This window comes from Triticum urartu, chromosome 4, assembly GCF_003073215.2.
Source record: "Triticum urartu cultivar G1812 chromosome 4, Tu2.1, whole genome shotgun sequence".
Classification (NCBI taxonomy): Eukaryota; Viridiplantae; Streptophyta; class Magnoliopsida; order Poales; family Poaceae; genus Triticum; species Triticum urartu.
The window spans coordinates 466,667,401-466,687,387 of record NC_053025.1 but is presented as its reverse complement, the minus strand read 5'-3'; positions in this window follow the sequence as shown (position 1 = coordinate 466,687,387).

Sequence of the window (19,987 nt, the reverse complement as noted above, 5' to 3'; positions counted from 1 at the left end):
CCTGACAGCGGTCCTCGCGAGGTCGGTCGCGCCACTCCTGGCGCAGGCCACGGTCGTACCAACGTGCGCCTCCACATCCTCCTCCGTGGCCTTAGCCCCGGTCGTTGCGCTCGAGGCGTCGACCATAGCGTCCTTCTCATATGGCTCTGAGCTCTTGACAGTCGTTGGTGTTGTGGATGTTCAGGTTGTGGAAGGCGCAGAACGGTCGGCCGTTCTTGGATGACTCGGGCTGATCTCTGCCCCGCTTGATGTCGGGTTCTGCTACGAGCACAACTACCTCCTTGCGCTTCACGTCCTTGGCCTTGGCCTTCTTCTCCTCCGCGCCCACGACTGACAGCTCAAGGAGAGAGAGGCGCCCCTCCTCAGCTCTTGCGCACTTGGTCGCCAGGTTGAATAGCTCCTGAGATGTGCAGAGCTCCTCGTGGATGGCGAGCTCTTCCTTCACCTTGATGTTGCGGACGCCGTCGGAAAACGCAGAGATGATGGCCTCATCCGTGACCTTGGGGATCTTGAGGCGGGTGTTGTTGAAGCGCTGGATGTACTTTTGGAGGGTCTCTCCTGGTTGATGCGTGATGCGGCGTAGATCACCCGCAGCCAGAGGGCGGTCGCGAGTGCCCTGGAAGTTGGCGACGAAGCGGTCGTGCATCTCGTCCCAGGAGGAGATCGAGCCATCCTTGAGAGCCATGGGAAACCAGTTCGCCATGACCTTTTCGTCGCTGTTGGCCGCTTCGATGCTCAGCTCATAGAGCTGCAGGAACTCCGCGGGGTCGGCGGTACCGTCATAGTGAGGAGGTAGATCCGACTTGAACTTGCCTGGCCAGGCGACACTACGCAGCTCGGGGGTGAAGGCGCGGCAGCCAGCCGTGGTTGCCGGGGCCCGCTTCGGAGGTGGAGCTTGGTCTTGATGAGGTCCGCGCTGCGCCGCTGCGGGTGGTGCGCGGTCTTGACGAGGTGGCGCAGGGAGCGCGGGTGCAGCTTCTTGCGACCGTGGAATTTCTTGGCAGCTTCTCTCTTCATGCGCGGGCGCTGGGCACGGCGGATCACGTCAGTTAGCCGCGTGCCTTGGTGCCAAGGCGATGTCTTGGGGCTGAGGCGGTGGAGGCATGCCATAAGCCCCGTCGCCCACGGCTGGTTGAGGGGGAGGCAGAGAGTGGGACTGCGCCTTAGAGCCCTCCGCGGCGTGGACAAGCTCGAGGACACGTTCGAGCCACTCCTCGTAGAGGTCGTCGATGGGGAGGTAGCGCAGGAGCTCGTTCGCTGCGAGGAGCGCGGCCCGTGCCTCCATGGGAGCGCGGTGCGCGTGAGACGAAGAACCGGCAGGGGTCGGCGATGGACTGGCGGTGCGGCCGTCCTGCCGCACCGAAGGATGCAGCAAGGACACCTACTGCTCGTCCCCACCAGACCGGTGGCAGCGTTGGCGGCGGGGGACGGAGAACGGCGATGTGGCCCGACGACGGGAGCCGTCTGAGCGACGCAGGCGGTGAGGGCAGCTCCATGCTCAGCTCGAGCACGGCGTGCGTCCGCCATGGAGACGATCGAGCGATGGAGCGACGAACTGATGGAAGGGAAGCTATAGCACACCCCTACGTGGCGCGCCAAATGTCGGATGTGGGGTTCCGGCAAACCCTTAAGGTTCGAACACTGGGGTGCGCGCGAAGTCTTTCCTTCCCACCAATCTACGCCCTAGCTCGCTAAGATCTCACGGACGAACTCGACGAACTCGCAACACAGAAAGACACAAGATTTATACTGGTTTGGGCCACCGTTGTGGTGTAATACCCTACTCCAGTGTGGTGGTAGATTGCCTCTAGGGCTGATGATGAATAGTACAAGGGGTTAACAGCCTCCTGAGGTTGAGGTGTTCTTGTGTGTAGGCTCTCGATCGGGTTGGATCGAGCTAAGGTGAGATGAGATGATGATCCGATCCCCCTACTATGGTGGCTAGCTCTACTTATATAGGCCCTGGTCCTCTTTCCAAATATCGAGCGGGAAGGGAGCCAACAATGGTGGGCCGATTTGAAGGGGGACAGCTAGTACAAGCTATCATGACAAAAGTGGTCTTCGCCTGCGAAAAGCTCTGTGGTGACACCGTCTTGGGCGACCTCTGTCTTGCTGTCCTCCTGGTCTTGGTCTCGTTGCACCAATATAGCAACCTTTGCCTGATGCCTCGGTACTCTTCGCATGCGTTGGACTCCTTTGCACCAAAGAGGAAACAAGGACGCTGCGCGCGCTGGCGCCCGCTTGGCGCCCGTCTGGTGCCGTGTGTCATGGCTCACGTCACGAGGGTCTCGTGAGGTTTGCCCCGCCTTGATATCTCCGCTCCTCCCGAGCCTGCCTAGCTAGGCTACTCCAAAGGAGGCCTTGCGTCGTCCGCCTCGCGAGGCTTGGACCCTCGCGAGGTTCTTGGATGCTTTTCTGGTGAAGATGGGTCGTACGGCCTGCTGGCTCAGCCACGCCGCGGGCCGCAGGCAGGCAAGTCTGGGGACCCCCATTCCCAGAACACCGACAGTAGCCCCCGGGCCCAAGGTGTGCTCAGGCTTGGCTTCCCCATGTTGCCTCGGCAACTGCTCGACTTGTCAAGTCCCTGCGACATGCAAGGAAAACCATCATTACCTGCGATCATGGGAGACGCTTGTTCGCCTTCCTTGCTATAAATGGGAAGGGGGTAGAGCCCCCATTGCCCATCTCTTCCTCGCTTGCTTGCTTCTTCCTCCTTGCTCCACTGCTGACAACAATGGTGCCCGTCAGAAAGTTCTCTACTGAAGAGAAAGGAAAGGCCGAAGAAGAGGTCGATCCATCGCCGTGGTGAAGCGGCGATGCAGGCGGTGTCGAGGCCTTGGTGTCGATGCAGGTGAAGTGGCGATGCAGGTGGCAGGCAAGTCTGGGGACCCCCATTCCCAGAATGCCGATAGGCGTGCTCATTGAGTTCATCGTGAGAACCGGGACATCTTTGCATGGAAGCCTTCTAACATGCCAGGTGTACCAAGGGAACTCGCTGAGCACACCCTTAATATAGATCCTAAGTTTAAACCGGTCAAGCAGTTTCTTCACCGCTTCAACGAGGAAAGGCGCAAGGCTATTGGTGAGGAGGTAGCCTGGCTTTTGGCAGCAGGGTTTATCATGGAGGTCTTTCACCCTAAGTGGCTAGCTAATCTGGTGCTGGTACTTAAGAAAAATGGCACTTGGCGTATGTGTGTGGATTACACAGACTTGAACAAAGCCTGTCTAGCTGATCCCTTTGCTCTCCCTCATATTGATCAGATCATTCATGCTACGGCAGGTTGTGACCGTTTGTGTTTTTTGGATGCTTATTCTGGTTATCATCCGATCAAAATGGCAGTTAAGGACCAGGAGAAGACAGCCTTCATAACTCCCTTTGGAGCCTTCTGCTATGTATCTATGCCTTTCAGGCTCAAGAGTGCCCAGGCAACTTATCAGCATTGTGTTCAGAATTGTCTACATAAACAGATTCGATGCAATGTACATGCATATGTGGATGATATTGTGGTGGAATCCAGAAAGGAGGAGACATTGCTAGGTGACTTGAGGGAAACTTTTCATAACCTCTGGGTTTATAAGATGATGCTTAATCCGGCCAAATGTGTCTTTGGTGTACCGATAGGCAAGCTTTTGGGTTTCCTGGTATCTAACAGAGGGATTGAAGCTAATCCACAGAAGATCACAGCTATCATGTCTCTGGCTAAACCGGCATGCATTAACGATGTTCAACGTCTGGCGGGCCGGATTGCAGCCTTAAGCCGGTTTATTAGTCGCCTTGGAGAGAAGGCTATCCCTTTGTATCTGATGTTAAAGAAAATGGATCACTTCGTCTGGAGTGATGCTGCTGATGAGGCACTTGCAGATCTGAAAAGACATTTAGCCGAGCCACCTGTCCTTGCAGCTCCGGTTGATAAGGAGCTTTTATTGCTATATGTGGCTGATAATGCCCTAGCTGTTAGTGTGGCTAATGTTGTGGAGCGCAAGGAGGCTGGGAAAGAGTATCCGGTTCAATGGCCGGTTTATTATACCAGCGAGGTGCTTATAGAGTCCAAACAGAGATAACCACATTGGCAGAAACTAGTGTATAGAGTTTTTATGGCAAGCTGGAAGCTCAAGCATTATTTTCAAGGTCATCCTATCACAGTGGTCAGTTCAGCTCCACTGGGAGATATCATCCAAAACAGAGAAGCAACTGGCCGGATTGCTCAATGGGCTATTGAGCTTGGACCTCACGGGCTCAAATATACACCTCGCACAGCAATCAAATCCCAAGCACTTGTGGACTTCATCAATGATTGGACAGAGTCGCAGGAACCGGAGGAAAAGCCAGACAACACTTATTGGACTATTCACTTTGATGGGTCCAGGTAATTGGAGGGCTCGGGGGCTAGAGTCACATTAACTTCCCCACGAGGTGATAAGTTTTGTTATGTTCTCCGTTTAATGTTCCCTTGTACTAACAATGCAACTGAGTATGAGGCTTTGCTCCATGGTCTTCGGATGGCTAAGGAAATGAACTTAAGCCGGGTTAAGTTCTTTGGTGACTCGGACCTGGTGGCTCAGCAGGTATCTGGCACTGGGGATTCCAAGGATCCACTTATGGCACCATATAGACGGGAGGTGCATGCAGTGGCTGGTCACTTCAAGGGTTATCAAGTGGACCACATAGACCGGCGGAAGAATGAAGCAGTAGACGCTTTAAGTCGCTTAGGGTCTCAACGTAAACCGGTGCCACCCAATACCTTCCTTGATGTATTGCATAATCCGTAAGTGAAGATACCTACGGAAGAGGATTTGGTTGTGCCCGACCCGGAGGCTCAATTGGTGGCGGCTCTTCATGTTATTCCGGATTGGACGGTCTCATACCTGGCGTACATGAACCCGGGCGAGTTACCAGACGACGAAACTCTGGCCCGGCAGATAATCCGGCGATCCAAATCAATGACCATTGTCAATGGAGAGCTACATCATTGTAGTGTCACATGAGCGTTTCAGCGTTGTGTCTCTCCTCAAGAAGGTTGTGAGATCTTGTGTGAGATTCACGAGGGAGATTGTGGTCACCATGCCGGTTCAAAATCCTTGGTGGCTAAGGCTTTTCATCACGGCTTCTATTGGTTGACGGCTCATGTTGATGCTGAGGATTTGGTAAAGAGGTGTGATGGTTGTCAAAAGTTTGCACGCCGTGCTCATGTTCCGGCCCAAGAGTTAAGAATGATCCCAATAACTTGGCCGTTTGCAACTTGGGGACTCGATATGGTTGGAACTTTTAAGAGGTCCAAGGATAAGAAGACTCACATGTTGGTAGCAGTTGATAAGTTTACCAAGTGGGTAGAGGCAGAGCCAGTCAGTAAGTGTGATGCAGCCACGAAGATTCAATTCATCAAAAAGGTGATATTCCGGTTTGGTTTTCCACACAGCATTATCACTGATAATGGTACTAATCTGTCCAAAGGTGCTATGGAGGAATTCTATCAATGAGAGCACATCCGACTTGATGTGTCATCAGTGGCTCACCCCCAATCTAATGGCCAGGTAGAAAGGGCCAATCAAGAAATTTTGAGAGGTATCAAACCCCGGCTTATGGTTCCTTTAAAAAGCGGACGCCGGGTTGTTGGGTGGAGGAGTTACCTTCCGTGTTATGGAGCATCAACACCACACCAAACAGATCTAGAGGTTACACGCCTTTCTTCATGGTTTACGGAGCAGAGGCAGTTCTTCCGAGTGACATACGTCATGACTCGCCCCGCGTGGCGGCTTATGTTGAAGCTGATAACGAGAAAGCACGTCAGGATTCACTGGACATGTTAGATGAGGAGCGTGATCTTGCGGTAGCACATTCGGCGATTTACTAACAAGATCTACGACGTTATCACAGCCGCCGGGTTAAAACCAGGACTTTTCAAGAAGGCGATCTGGTGCTCCGGCTCATCCAGGATCAGACTGATATGCACAAGTTATCCCCACCTTTGGAAGGGCCTTTTGTGGTCAGCAAAAATTTGCACAATGGATCATACTACCTTATTGATGTTCGAGAGCACAAAGACTCACGTAAATCAGAGGAGGAGACCCAGCGGCCGTGGAATGTAGCTCATCTTCGGCCTTACTATACTTGAGGCATAGGCTCTTTTTATGTACATACTTATGACAATGTATATATTATAGTCAATATAATAAACCGGAGCCTTAGCTAAAGCGGGGTCTCTGTTTGTTTTACATCATGTGTTTTCATGGGGGCTTCTGTTTACAAAGCGGAGTTCTGTAATCTGGCTTGTCAAGCCACACATATAAAAGGAAATCACTAGGGGGCTAGGTCATATCTGAACCTTAGCTACACCTCTTGATCGGCTTAAAGCCAAAGGGACATCTCTAGGGGGCTTGGTTGTATTTGCACCATAGCTACACCTCTCGATAGGCTTAAAGCCAAACAGGAAATTATGTGGGGCCAAAGCGAGTGTTGCACCAGCACAACTCAAACATAGGCACCCACCGAGCAGAGCTCAAATGTTGCTTAGGGTATCTTTGCTTCTCAAAGAACAAAGAGTCTGCACCTTTGCAATAGGCTATCAAGCCAGGCTTGGAAGCCAGGTGTATTCACCTAAACCCCTGGGTTATCCTGCCTCTTTAAGTAAGCCACTCCATCCAGGTAAACCTGGTATGACCCGTTGAACGTTTGACAAGTCAATCTCATAGACCATGAACTTGTCAAAGTTAAAACGATGATTGGTTAAAGATTGAGGTCCATCTTAAAAGGCTTTGCAAAATGGTTTAACTCGGTGGCCTGGCAGCCCATGAAAAGCCTCGAATTAGGGCCTGACAGCCCATGAAAAGCCTTGCATATTTTTTCTTGTGTTTTTTGCAAAGTTGTTCTTTTTTGATATTGATAAGTATTTCCTGATAAACCGGCGTTTATTACAACCCGGCGTGACTTACAATGCTAAATTGTTAGTACATGATCAGCTATAATTCGGCTTTTTCTGTTTCGGTCTGGTTTTGACTACTAGTCACCAGTGTTATATGGTTAAACTGGTGTTTATCATAACCCGGTATGGTTTTATCGTAAACCGGCAAACCTGCAAGGAGTCATCTACACTCCAGTTTGGTGTTGTCACCTCTTTTTTACATAGCCGTGGGTGAAAAGAACGAGGTAACAAGTATTTTTTTAATCTTATAAACAGCCTTGGTCCTACATCCAGGTTCTATTTTTGGGCATCATGACCCGTCCGGCGGTAAACCGCCAGGACCCTTTTTCAATCTCTTGTATGCAGGAACAAATTAACACACAACCACTGTGGACTATGCATATAATACCAATCCCAAAAGCATGGCGAGTTATCTGTATCCAGCAACATAAGTATGCTCGATGGCATAACAGACAAAGTGTTTGAACTAGCCTATTACAATGCGTTTTTTCTGCCCACACAGGATAAATGTTTCAGCAAGAAAGGGTAGGCTATGACGGGCTAAAGTGGCTCTCCAGTTCAGGATTCATCACCAGGACGACTTGACGATTGCGGATCATCTTGAGTAGGTGCATCCTCCTCCTCTCTACCTAGTGGCTGGAAATCAATTGTTGTCCAATCGATTCCGGTTAAAGCTTGGAACACGACTTCTTCACTTATAAGGGGGAAGGATCAATGTCAGGGGCATAAGTGTGCTTACGAATTGGTGGAACCAGATCCTGTACATCATGTATCGGCGCGGGATATCTTTTTTGATCAACATCATAAACCGGCTGATAATGAGACAGATCCGTTTCATCCACCAATTTGCTCGCTATGGGTCGCATTTCCCTTGTGATTCTTCGGAGATCCTCATTGTTGAATTCTGAACTGTCTTCCTTTACGCTGGGGTAGCCTTGGCCAATTTCTGCCGGTTCAAGATCTGGAATCCAAGCCTTGGCCTGGATTAGCGCAGTAACAGCGCCTGACCTTGCAGCTGATTCCTTCAATTCATCCAACCGGGCAGGCAGCATTGCCAGCTTCTCGATGGTTTCTTTTATCAAAGTTGGAGGAGGCCTGTTGTAAGCAGCAGCGTAGATAGCCCGTTGGTATCCGGAATATAGCTGCTCTATCAATGTATAGGCAGCCTTCAGCTTCATCCGCATATCAGAGCCCAGATGGGTAATGCGGGTCCCTGTGACATTGAAAGCATCAGTAAACCGGCAACTGATAAGGAAAAGGTGACCTGGAAAAACGTCAGATGAGGACGCTTACCAAACATAGCAGAAGTCATACGTTTATTTGCTGCTTTAAACCGGGGAGTTCCTCAACCACCGGTTTCAGGGCTGCTTCTGCGTCTTCGGTCTTCTTTGCTAAAGCGGCCTTCTCTGTGTCCCAATCTGCACGTTCCTTCTTAAAGCTTTCCTTCAGCTTCTCCATGGCTGCTAAAGCATTAGTCAGTTCTTCCTTGGCTTTGGACGCCTCCGCTTGCTGAGATTTAATGTTCTCCTAAAGGTCGGCGGTTTGAGCATCCTTCTTACTTAGCTCGGCCTAAAAGACAAGATATATCATCAATGGGTTATGTATATTTGAAGTACCAAGCACATAACAAGTTATGCACTTTGTAATTGGGGGCTAATGCCTATTTGCTCTGTTATCAGACATTTTTGCAAGTCCCATGTACAATGCAAGCATTATCCTTGACAGTTGGGGGCTAATGTACATCTGTTCAAATTGAAGCATTGGTTAAAGACCCGGTTTACCTTGGAAAGATAAACCGGCCCTTGGGGACTACACAGGCGAAAAGTACAGGAACACAATGATAAAGTACCGGTTTCTTTTAAAGACTACTTCACATGTGAAAGATAAGCATGGAAGAGTTAAGATATTACAAAGTCTCGATTTATGATTGCCATCACAAACCGGCCCTTGGGGGCTATTAGAGTTGGAACTTACAAATTGGATTTAAGAAAGGAAAAGTGATGAAAATACCTCATAGCGCTCCTTCATCAGATTCACTAAACCGGCTTCATAGTCACGGTTTGAATGCAGACGGTTTAGAAAGCCAGAGTGGAGTTCTTGAGCACTGAGGTGGGCATAGCTTGATAAATCGGTACTCCATTTGCCTTTTTCCATGGTGGCACACTCTTCCTTGGCACTATGTTTTTCCAAAACAACAGGATGGCCAGGAGAGGTGTGGCCAACACCAGTAATGATAGCCTCATCTTCCTTGTCACCAGCAGCTTTTTCTGGAGTTGATGGAATATCAGCAACCTTCACTAGACTAGAAGGTCCGTCATTAGTCCGGACTAGACTTTCCGGTTTATCATCTTGCCCAGCGGTACCAACTTCTGCTTGTTCATCAACGTTATGATCTTGAGGGGGCGGTTCATCAAATGTGGCCTCAGTATTTGGACCTTCCGGTTCCATAGTCAGCTCCGGTTCGATCACCACATGGTCTTCAGACGGGTTAGTCACCCGAGCCTTCTTGCTAGGTCTGGCTTTGGCTCTAAAAAGAGCAGATACAAAGGTTAGCATAGCATATAAAGTGTGAAACATCAAAAGATTAAGTTGAAATACTTACACAACAATGGTCTTAAGAGGAGGGAGTTGTGTGGCGTTGATTCGCCGGATGATGAAGGAGGTGTCACCTGATAATTCGAATCGGACGGATTAAGAGGTTATCGGAAATAGCCGGCCTTGGGATAAGAAGTGTCAGAAGTGGGTGAGACCTCAGGTCGGCATTTTCGAACCGGGGTATTCGGTAAACCGGTCGAAGTGACCGTTTGGCCGCTGTGCCGGGTTGTGTGGCGAGCCTCGTGCTGCTGCTTCTTCAAAAGAAATTTTGGATCCAAGTGAGCAAGCGGGTGAGAAAATCTTACTTTCCGGACTGCTTGACATATTTTTTGTGTTGGCAGAGGGTCTGAACCGGAGGAAAGGATAATTACCTCTGCATCGTCAGCTTGGCTACCCTCAGCGTCCTCCTGATAAATATCATTGTCAATGAGGTGCATGAAAAGTGAACCAAGTGAATCAAGTTCTACCTCTGCTTCCGGTTCATCAGGGTCATCATCAAAGCTCTAAACCGATGGGTTCAGGTGCCTTTCTCTTCGTGGTTTTCTTGAAAGCTTTCGTTTTAGGTCGAGAAGGCTTCACCACTTTCTCCTGAGGTTTCTTTTTCCAGAACGAGTCATCACCCTATTTAAACAATGGGCATAGGGTATTAAAAGTTGCACGGTTCAAATATATCAGGTGTAAAGCGGAAGTAAAACAAATCTTACAGTGGGCGGTTTGTTCTGTAGGTAAAAGGGACTTAACCCGGTCTTGCTACAGACAGCTTCCGGTTCATTCAACATTTTCTTGACAGACTCAGTAACTTCCTCATCTGTTAGCTGAATGTCAATATGATGTTGGGAGTCTTTTATGTCACCGGTGTACTCGCACATTAAACCGGAGCGGCGGCTTAACGACAAGATACTTCAGGATATCCAGCAACGGACGAAGTCCACATCTGTTAAACCGTTGGCCATAAAAGCTCTAAGCTTGGCGAGTTGTGGTGCGTATGAGGCCCGTTCCTGGGCACTTAGTCGTTGCGGAAGCGGATGAGTATTGGCGAGCCGGTGAGCACGGTAACCCGGCAGACGGTTCTCATCTTCAGGACAGGTGTCCTTGCAATAGAACCAAGTTTGATTACACTCCTTTGGGTGACTATGAAGTTTGGCGTGAGGAAAACTAACATCCTTCCTTCTCTGAATGGAGACGCCACCAAGTTCAGTATTGGGCCCGTCTATGAATTCAGTGCGACGGTTTAAGTGGAAGAAATCCCGGAATAACTCGACAGTTGGTTCTTCTTGAAGATATGCTTCACAAAAAACCTGAAAGTTGCAGATATTGGATATGGAGTTGGGTCCAATATCTTGAGGGTGGATCTGAAAGCTGGCAAGTACATCCCGAAAAAACTTGGATCCAGGCGGTTTGTAAGTGCATCAAGTGCCCCTTAGTGATTTTGGTGTATTGAAGACTTATAGGTTAAGTGACTAATGTGTTTATGAGTGTACATAGGTCTATAAGTCTATGAGGAGTTTGATATTTACAGAGAAAGTCGGCCCCTAAAAATGAAGTTCTTCGACTGAAGACTTTGAATTTCTGAAGACTTTCTGAAGACTTTGAAAGTGAAGAAATTGGTGTGACCTTGAAGACTTGGCATTCATTCGAGGAACAAGAAGCGTGAAGACTTTTGTTTTCGTAGTTTCATTTTCTCTTTCTTGAGTCATAGGAAACACCGTACTGTTAAAGGGGGTCGAGGAAATACTAAGGAAAAATTTCCATGTGATGCTCAACTCAAATCCTACACCTACCAATCCCTTCGAGTGAAGCCATTGGAAATCTCATACAGTTCAGTCATATTCTTCAGTGATAGAGACAAAGTTCTTCTGGTCTATGAGGAATTTGTTCTCACTGAGGAGTTAGGAATTCGCCAGTGCGGATTGCCTACACAGTGAGGAACATGATAGCCCTGAGGAATTTGATACTCAAAATTTGGACCGTTGATGTGCTATGCGCCAGCTGTCCCAAAATATCTACCCACCTAATGATCATATCATTGAAGGGCATTTATGTCTTATCATGTCGGGCTGCTCCCTAGGCTACAAATAGCCGCCCCCTACAACCACTAGCTGGTTGGCTGCTCTGAGAGAAACTGACACTTGTCATTTGAGAGCATCCCATCCTCTGAGGACTTTGAGTGAAAATCATCAAGTGAGGAAAACCCAAACCCAAACACCTACAAACCCAAAGTGATTGAGCATCACTGAAGAGATTGATCCTGTGTGGATCCGACGCTTGTTACCTTTGAATACTATGCTTCTTCCAGATGGTTAGGCGTCATGGTCTAGAGCATCCCAGAGGAAATTGTGGATCACTGAGTGACCGAGTCTGTGAAGGTTCCGAAGTCACCTGAAGACTTACCACGAGTGATTGGGCGAGGTCTGTGTGACCTTAGCTCAAGGAGAATACGGTGAGGACTATGTGCCCGGGACTGTGTGTCCTCACGTTTAAATACCTAGACGCTCCAACCAGATGTACAACTAAGACAGCAGTTGGAACTGGTCTACCAAATCATTGTCTTCACCATGCTCACTGGTCCTATTTCCTCAACTCTTTCATTTCCTCATAACTGTGTTGTGCGCTTGTTCATATATGTGTTTGAAGAATTTGACTGAAGACTTTCTCAATTTCCTTAGTTCAATTTCTTAGTCTGTCTGTCTTCTTCCTGTGTTATCCTGTGTCTACGCTTTCTGTACTCTATGCTTGTCATCATTTCTTCATGATGACTATGCTTGTGCTCTGTTATGTTTACTTTTGAGCTCTCTCTCCGCTGCAAGTAGTTCTTTGCTAAGGAAATTGCTCACCTGCAAATTCCACAGTGAAGAATTCATAAAAATCGCCTATTCACCCCCCTCTAATCGATATAACGCACTTTCACGGTTTAAAACTACGACCTATATGATCAGCAAACACCACTACTTCACCCTCTCTAGGGGTAGGAGGATTTTCTGGCCTAGGAACTCGCCAACGGATTTCATTTTTCTTCGGTAAGGTACCAATTTTGACCATTCTGTTAAGTTGCTCCTCAGTAACCTGGTAAGGGACCCAGTTACACGAATAGAACTGTTTGTCCATTGCAAGTGAAGAGCTGGAAAGATAATAATGCCGGTTTATGATTCATTAATGACAAAGCATACGGTACAATAGGTTGAGGAAAAAGGAATTCAAGCATGTATTATTGATAAACCGGAGGAGGTTATAAACCGCCTACGACGGGTGTTTTTTAAGTGGTAAAGCGATGAACGGTTTACAAGGGGACTAATGGTATATGTCGGATTATCATACTTCCAAAAGTTAAACCGCCTATATTGGTATGAAGAGTACAGATCTACAAATGCCTAAGTGAAGGAAAACTAGTTTCACAAGAGTTATACGATTTCAGATCTGTGGTACGACGGAAAACTAGAATATATTCAGACCTAAATTTCAAATACCAGTTTATTAGGTTCAGATGAGTTTTTCCTATATGAAGAGGATGGTCTGATAAGGAAAAGTGAGAGTATGGCTACGGTCGCAGAAAGAGCTAATAGATCTAACTAGTCTTTGATGCTACTGGGAAGGAAAGAGAAGAATAGAGCCGGAGCTTCGATGAACTCTGATGAACACTGAAACCCTAAGTGGATCTACAAAGAAAAGGGGAAGACTTACCGAAGCTGTTGAAGCAGAAGAGGTGCGCCGCATTTTTCTGATCCAGTTAGGTTGATGCTGCGGCCAATGATGAGGCAGAGACGAAGCTTGACGACGGCGGCGGCGCTCAGGTGCAGAGGCGTCGCGAGGAGGAAGAAGAGAGGAAAGGGCAACAGAAGGAAAAGGAAGGTGTCCTCCACCCTATTTATAAGGACAAAGAGATAAGTGACAGGCGCGGGAATCGAGGAGCCCAAAAATGGATAGATAATGAGATTGTTTCCTCGATTGTCGGATGCTTATTAATAAAAGGGGTATCTTCAGCTTTAAATAAGCAAGTGATGTCATGGCGGATTACTACAAATCTGAAGGATGACGCCAGGGCGATTTACAAGATTTATGCGAAGGTGCAAGGGCAGGAATTTTTCTAAGTATTGAGGATCGACATGAACAAGTTCAAATCAATCTGGGGCCTAATGTTGGGGATATTACTACTGGACGTAAACCAGCCAGGAGTGGCCGGATTAACTCTATGAAGATTAGAAGCCCAGGAAGACAAAGGATGTTGGTGCTTTATGAAGACCCAAGGCCCAAAGGCGGGTTAAGGCCTGTAGACATAAACCGACATTATCATGTAAACTTGTATTGTAAGATAGGAGGAATATAGACCGAGTTGGACATGTTGATGATCCAGCCTCGGGACTCTGTAAACCGACGGGCGTCGACCTACGTATATAAAGGGACGACTCGACAGTGGTTTAGGGACAACACACAACAACTCGAGAGCCAGGCAAAGCGGATTCGCTCCCTGGTCATCGAAACCCTAGCAATTCCATCACAAATGGAGTAGGCTTTTACCTTCATCGTAAGGGGCAGAACCACTATAAAACTCTCGCATCCCTTGTATGCTTTAAACCCCTTTAAGCTAACCCGTAGCGATGTCTCCACGACTAAGTCCTTTCACAAGGACATCTACCTTGACAAAACCACGACAGTAGGTATGGTGGGACTACTGCATGTTGCTGCTAACGCGATACTACGATCAGAGACCCTTCGACAAAACTGTGTGCGATGCCATAATCACAAACGGTGGTGTAAAAAACCGTAAAAAAGGTGCAAAATGTTTGCGATGCAGGATGCATCAAACATGGTTCAGATTTTAGTTGCGTGTGCGATGCAGGGCATACAGTTCAGCTCAAATAACTATTTGCGATGAGGAGGAACAAAAGAAATGGGCAGCCAGATGAAGGTGTGTGTGATGTACAACATATGGTTCACTCGGATGAACTGTTTGTGATTAGGAAACACAAAAGAAACGGTCAGCCAGATCAAAGGTGTGTGTGATATACAGCACGCGGTTAACTCGGATGAACTCTTTGCGTTGAAAAATGAGAGCAGAAACAGTTCAAATGAACAAGGTGTGTGTGATATGAGGCAAGAAGGTGTGTATCAGAAATGTGTGCGAAGAACAATAACAACACTGACGATTACTGCTAATAAGTCGTGTGTGCTATGAGCAAACAATTGCTGGTATACAATTGTGACTGATTGATGAAAACATCACCGACGGGTTACATTGTTTAGTCCATGTGCGATGTGATTTTCTTTGTCTGCACAACATCTACGCTCTGTCTACAGAGCATCAACATATATACTTAAAAAGATAGCATTGCATAGCCAAATTAAGCATACAATTACACAAGTGACTACATACATAACATTTCCACACACCAAAGCAAGCAATTACATGCATACTAAAGTAGGAGAAACAAGGATCTAATCATCTACTTATTGTTGCGACGATGCTTGCCAGTGCTCTGCTTCTGGCTGGATCCCTGGCCGTTTTGGGGAAGGAGGCACTTCCTCATGTCAACGATCCGCCTGTACATGTCGTAGCTCATGTACGCCTCCTTGGCCGCGTACACGACATGAGCTTTGTCCAGTTTCTCCATCCAGGCCAAGTGCCAGGCACACTTGTCCTTGTTGCATGAATCCTTCATGTCTCTGTAGTAGGGGTCGATGATGGCCTCAGCGAGGTGAACCAGTGAGTCCTTCTCATGCTCCTTGCTGCCCCAGATCTTGTATTGGCCATGGATGTCGACAAGATTCTGGCAGGCCATGCCCGAATTCTCAAGCGCCTTTACATCGTTGGTGATGTCCACCATAGCGAACATGTAGTGGGGGCTGTTGACAAACCTGGTGAAACGCTCGCAAGGCCTTGTGGCCAGGCAGTAGTGGTAGACGAGGACGTGGTGGCGCACACACATCTGGGTGACGGCGACCTTGGGATGAGACCCGGCATGAGCGCGGGTGTACTCGAGGTCGAACCCAACCACCTTGTACTTCTCCGCGGCAAGCAACAGCTCCATGATGTGGATGGAGTGCTCCACCCAGACCGGGTCGTTGGTGTACACCACCAAGAGGTCCATGAACCTTCTGTGGGTGTCCACCACAGCACGCATGGTGAACTGCTGCTTGCTGTCGGAAGCCGCTCAGAGCGCCATTGGAGCCGCGCAGGATACCCTCTAAGAATTTCCCGTGGTGGGTGTGCTGCTTGCAATGGTGGGGTGCGATCGAAAGGTTGAAGTGACACAAGGGTTAAACGGCCGATGTAATAAGTGGGGGCCAGCCGGCCTGTAATGGTCACGTCTTGTCACGGTGTTCATAGCGGAGGATTCCTGTGCACGCTTGACAACACCGCCCCGCACGCGTGGACTTGAAGAGGTGCCAAATGTATCGTCGGTGAGCCTGTTCCCGCGGTACCGTATTGTTTACCGCACAAGCTTCCCGCCCCGCTTGTTTGGCCACGCGTTAGCTAGAAGAGGGACAAATCGTGGGCGTTTATTGGCAAAAAGATTTGTAAAAATGAAGTGTGTGCAATTACTTCAATCATAAGTTTACCCATGGGTGATGAGGTCAAAGTTACACAGAAGGGTGATGATGGACAGTCGAGTGTGATAAGTAATTCTGCTCTCTATAGTGCGCATGGTGGAAGAAACAAACAGTGTGTAATAATGTCGAAGATCACTGCCGAGTTAGCTATACAGATCATGTGCTGTGAGATCGACAAGGTAAACTGATTCGAGAATGGTTAATAAAATCTAAGACGATTGCATATTAAGGTCAAAATAGTGTTAGAATATACAAGTCTCATACGATGCCATTTCAACGATTGTACCACAAAAGCTCAAAATGTTACAAAGTTCAAATTGCAGAGGTATATGGCTCAAATTCGAAGATTACAAGGTTCAAATTGATATTAGAAATGCAATTCAGCTCATCAGCCGCAAACGCTTGATACGTCTCCAATGTATCTATAATTTTTTATTGTTCCATGCTATTATATTATCTATTTTGGATGTTAATGGGCCTTATTTTACACTTTTATATTATTTTTGGGACTAACCTACTAACCCAAGGCCCAGTGCAAATTACTTTTTTTTGCCTATTTCAGTGTTTCGCAGAAAAGGAATATCAAAAGGAATGAAACCTTCGGGAGAGTTATTTTTGGAACAAACGAGATCCAGAGGACTTGGAGTAGACGTCAAGCAACCAACGAGGTGGCCATGAGGCAGGGGGCGTGCCTACCCCTGGGCGCGCCCTCCCGCTCATGGTCACCTCGTGGCTCCACCGACCTACTTTTTCCTCCTATATATGTTCATACACCCTGAAAACATCCAGGAGCACCACAAAACCCTATTTCCACCGCCGCAACCTTCTATACCCAAGAGATCCCATCTTGGGGCCTTTTCCGGAGCTCCGCCGGAGGGGGCATCGATCACAGAGGGCCTCTACATCAACTCCATGGCCCCTCCGATGATGTGTGAGTAGTTTACTTCAGACCTTCGGGTCCATAGCTATTAGCTAGATGGCTTCTTCTCTCTCTTTGAATCTCAATACAAAGTTCTCCTCGATCTTCTTGGATATCTATTCGATGTAACTCTTTTTGCGGTGTGTTTGTCGAGATCCGATGAATTGTGGGTTTATGATCAAGTCTATCTATGAACAATATTTGATTCTTCTCTGAAATCTTTTATGTATGAATGGTCAATCTTTGCAAGTCTCTTCAAATTATCAGTTTGGTTTGTCCTACTAGATTGATCTTTCTTGCAATGGGAGAAGTGCTTAGCTTTGGGTTCAATCTTGCGGTGCTCGATCCCAGTGATAGAAAGGGAAACGACACATATTGTATTGTTGCCATCGAGGATAAAAAGATGGGGTTTATATCATATTGCTTGAGTTTATCCCTCTACATCATGTCATCTTACCTAATGCATTACTCTGTTCTTATGAACTTAATACTCTAGATGCATGCTAGATAGCGGTCGATGTGTGGAGTAATAGTAGTAGATGCAGGCAGGAGTCGGTCTACTTGTCATGGACGTGATGCCTATATACATGATCATGCCTAGATATTCTCATAATTATTCACTTTTCTATCAATTGCTCGACAGTAATTTGTTCACCAACTGTAATACTTATGCTATCTTGAGAGAAGCCACTAGTGAAACCTATGGCTCTCGGGTCTATTCTCCATTATATTAATCTCCCGTCAACAAGTTATTTGTGGCACCGTTTATTTTGCAATCTTTACTTTCAATCTATATCATAAAAATACCAAAAATTTTATCTTATCATTATTATCTCTATCAGATCTCATTCTCATAAGTGACCATGAAGGGATTGACAACCCCTTTATCGCGTTGGTTGCGAGGTTCTTATTTGTTTGTGTAGGTACGAGGGACTTGCATGTAGTCTCCTACTGCATTGATACCTTGGTTCTCAAAAACTGAGGGAAATACTTACGCTACTTTGCTGCATCACCCGTTCCTCTTCAAGGGAAAACCAATGCAGTGCTCAAGAGGTAGCAAGAAGGATTTCTGGCGCCGTTGCCGAGGAGATCTACGCACAAGTCAATACATACCAAGTACCCATCACAAACTCTTATCCCTCGCAGTACATTATTTGCCATTTGCCTCTCCTTTTCCCCTCCCCCCACTTCACCCTTGCCGTTTTATTCGCCCCCTTTTTCTACCCCCCTTCTCTTTTCTAGTTTGTCTCTTTTTGCTTGCCTCTTGTGTGCTTGTGTGTTGGATTGTTTGTCATGATGGCTCAAGATAATACTAAATTGTGTGACTTTTCTAATACCAACAACATTGATTTTATTAGCACTCCGATTGCTCCTCTTACCGATGTTGAATCTTCTGAAATTAATATTGCTTTGCTGAATCTTGTCATGAAAGACCCATTTTCCGGCCTTCCTAGTGAAGATGCTACAACCCATCTAAAAAACTTTGTTGATTTGTGTGATATGCAAAATAAGAAAGATGTGGATAATGATATTGTTAAATTGAAGCTATTCCCGTTTTCGCTTAGAGATCGTGCTAAAACTTGGTTTTCGTCTTTGCCTAAAAATAGTGTTGATTCATGGAATAAGTGCAAAGATTCTTTTATCTCTAAGTATTTTCCTGCCGCTAAGATCATAATTCTTAGAAATGATATTATGAATTTTAATCAACTTCATCATGAACATGTTGCACAAGCTTGGGAGAGGATGAAATTAATGATACGTAATTGCCCTACACATGGTTTGAATCTTTGGATGATTATACAAAAAATTATGCCGGATTGAATTTTGCTTCTAGAAATCTTTTAGATTCGGCCGCGGGAGGCACTTTTATGGAAATCACTTTAGGATAAGCTACTAAACTCCTAGATAATATTATGGTTAATTATTCTCAATGGCACACTGAAAGATCTACTGCTAAAAAGGTTCATGCAATAGAAGAAATTAATGTTTTGAGTGGAAAGATGGATGAAATTATGAAATTGTTTGCTAATAAGAGTGTTTGTGCCATGAATAATAACGAATCTATGGATGTGAATTTTGTTTGTAGGAACAATTTTGGTAATAACGCATATAGAGGTAATTTTAATCCTAGGCCGTTTCCTAGTAATTTCTCTAATAACTATGGTAATTCCTACAACACTTCTTATGGAAATTATAATAAGATGCCCTCTGATTTTTAATCTAATATTAAATAATTTATTAGTTCGCAAAAGAGTTTCAATGCTTTGATTGAAGAAAAATTGTCTAAGATTCATGAGTTGGCTAGGAACATGGATAGAATTTCTCTTGATGTTGATTCTTTGAAACTTAGATCTATTCCACCTGAGCATGATATCAATGAGTCTCTCAAAGCTATGATAATTCCCATTGATGAGTGCAAAGAAAGAAGCACTAGGATGCGTGCTAAAAAAGATTGCTTTGTGAAAGCGTGTTCTTCTAGTTTCATGATAATAATGATGAAGATCTAAAAGTGATTGATCTGTCTCCTATTAAATCTTTGTTTTGCAATATGAATCTTGATAATGATGGGACTTGAGATGAGTCAACTTTAGTTAGAAGGCGTCCCAATGATTCGGAGTTTTTAGATCTTGATGCAAAATTGATAAAAGTGGGATGGGAGAGGTCAAAACTTTACATTGCAATGAACCCACTATCTTGGATTTCAAGGAATTTAATTATGATAATTGTTCTTTAATAGATTGTATTTCCTTTTTGCAATCCGTGCTAAATTCTTCGCATGCATATAGTAAAAAAAGCTTTTACTAAACATATCTATGATGCTTTAATGCAATCTTATGAAGAAAAGATTGAATTGGAAGTTCCCATCCCTAGAAAAATTTATGATGAGTGGGAACCTACTACTAAAATTAAAATTAAAGATCATGAATGCTATGCTTTATGTGATTTGGGTGCTAGCGTTTCCACGATTCCAAAAACTTTGTGTGATGTGTTAGGTTTCCGTGATTTT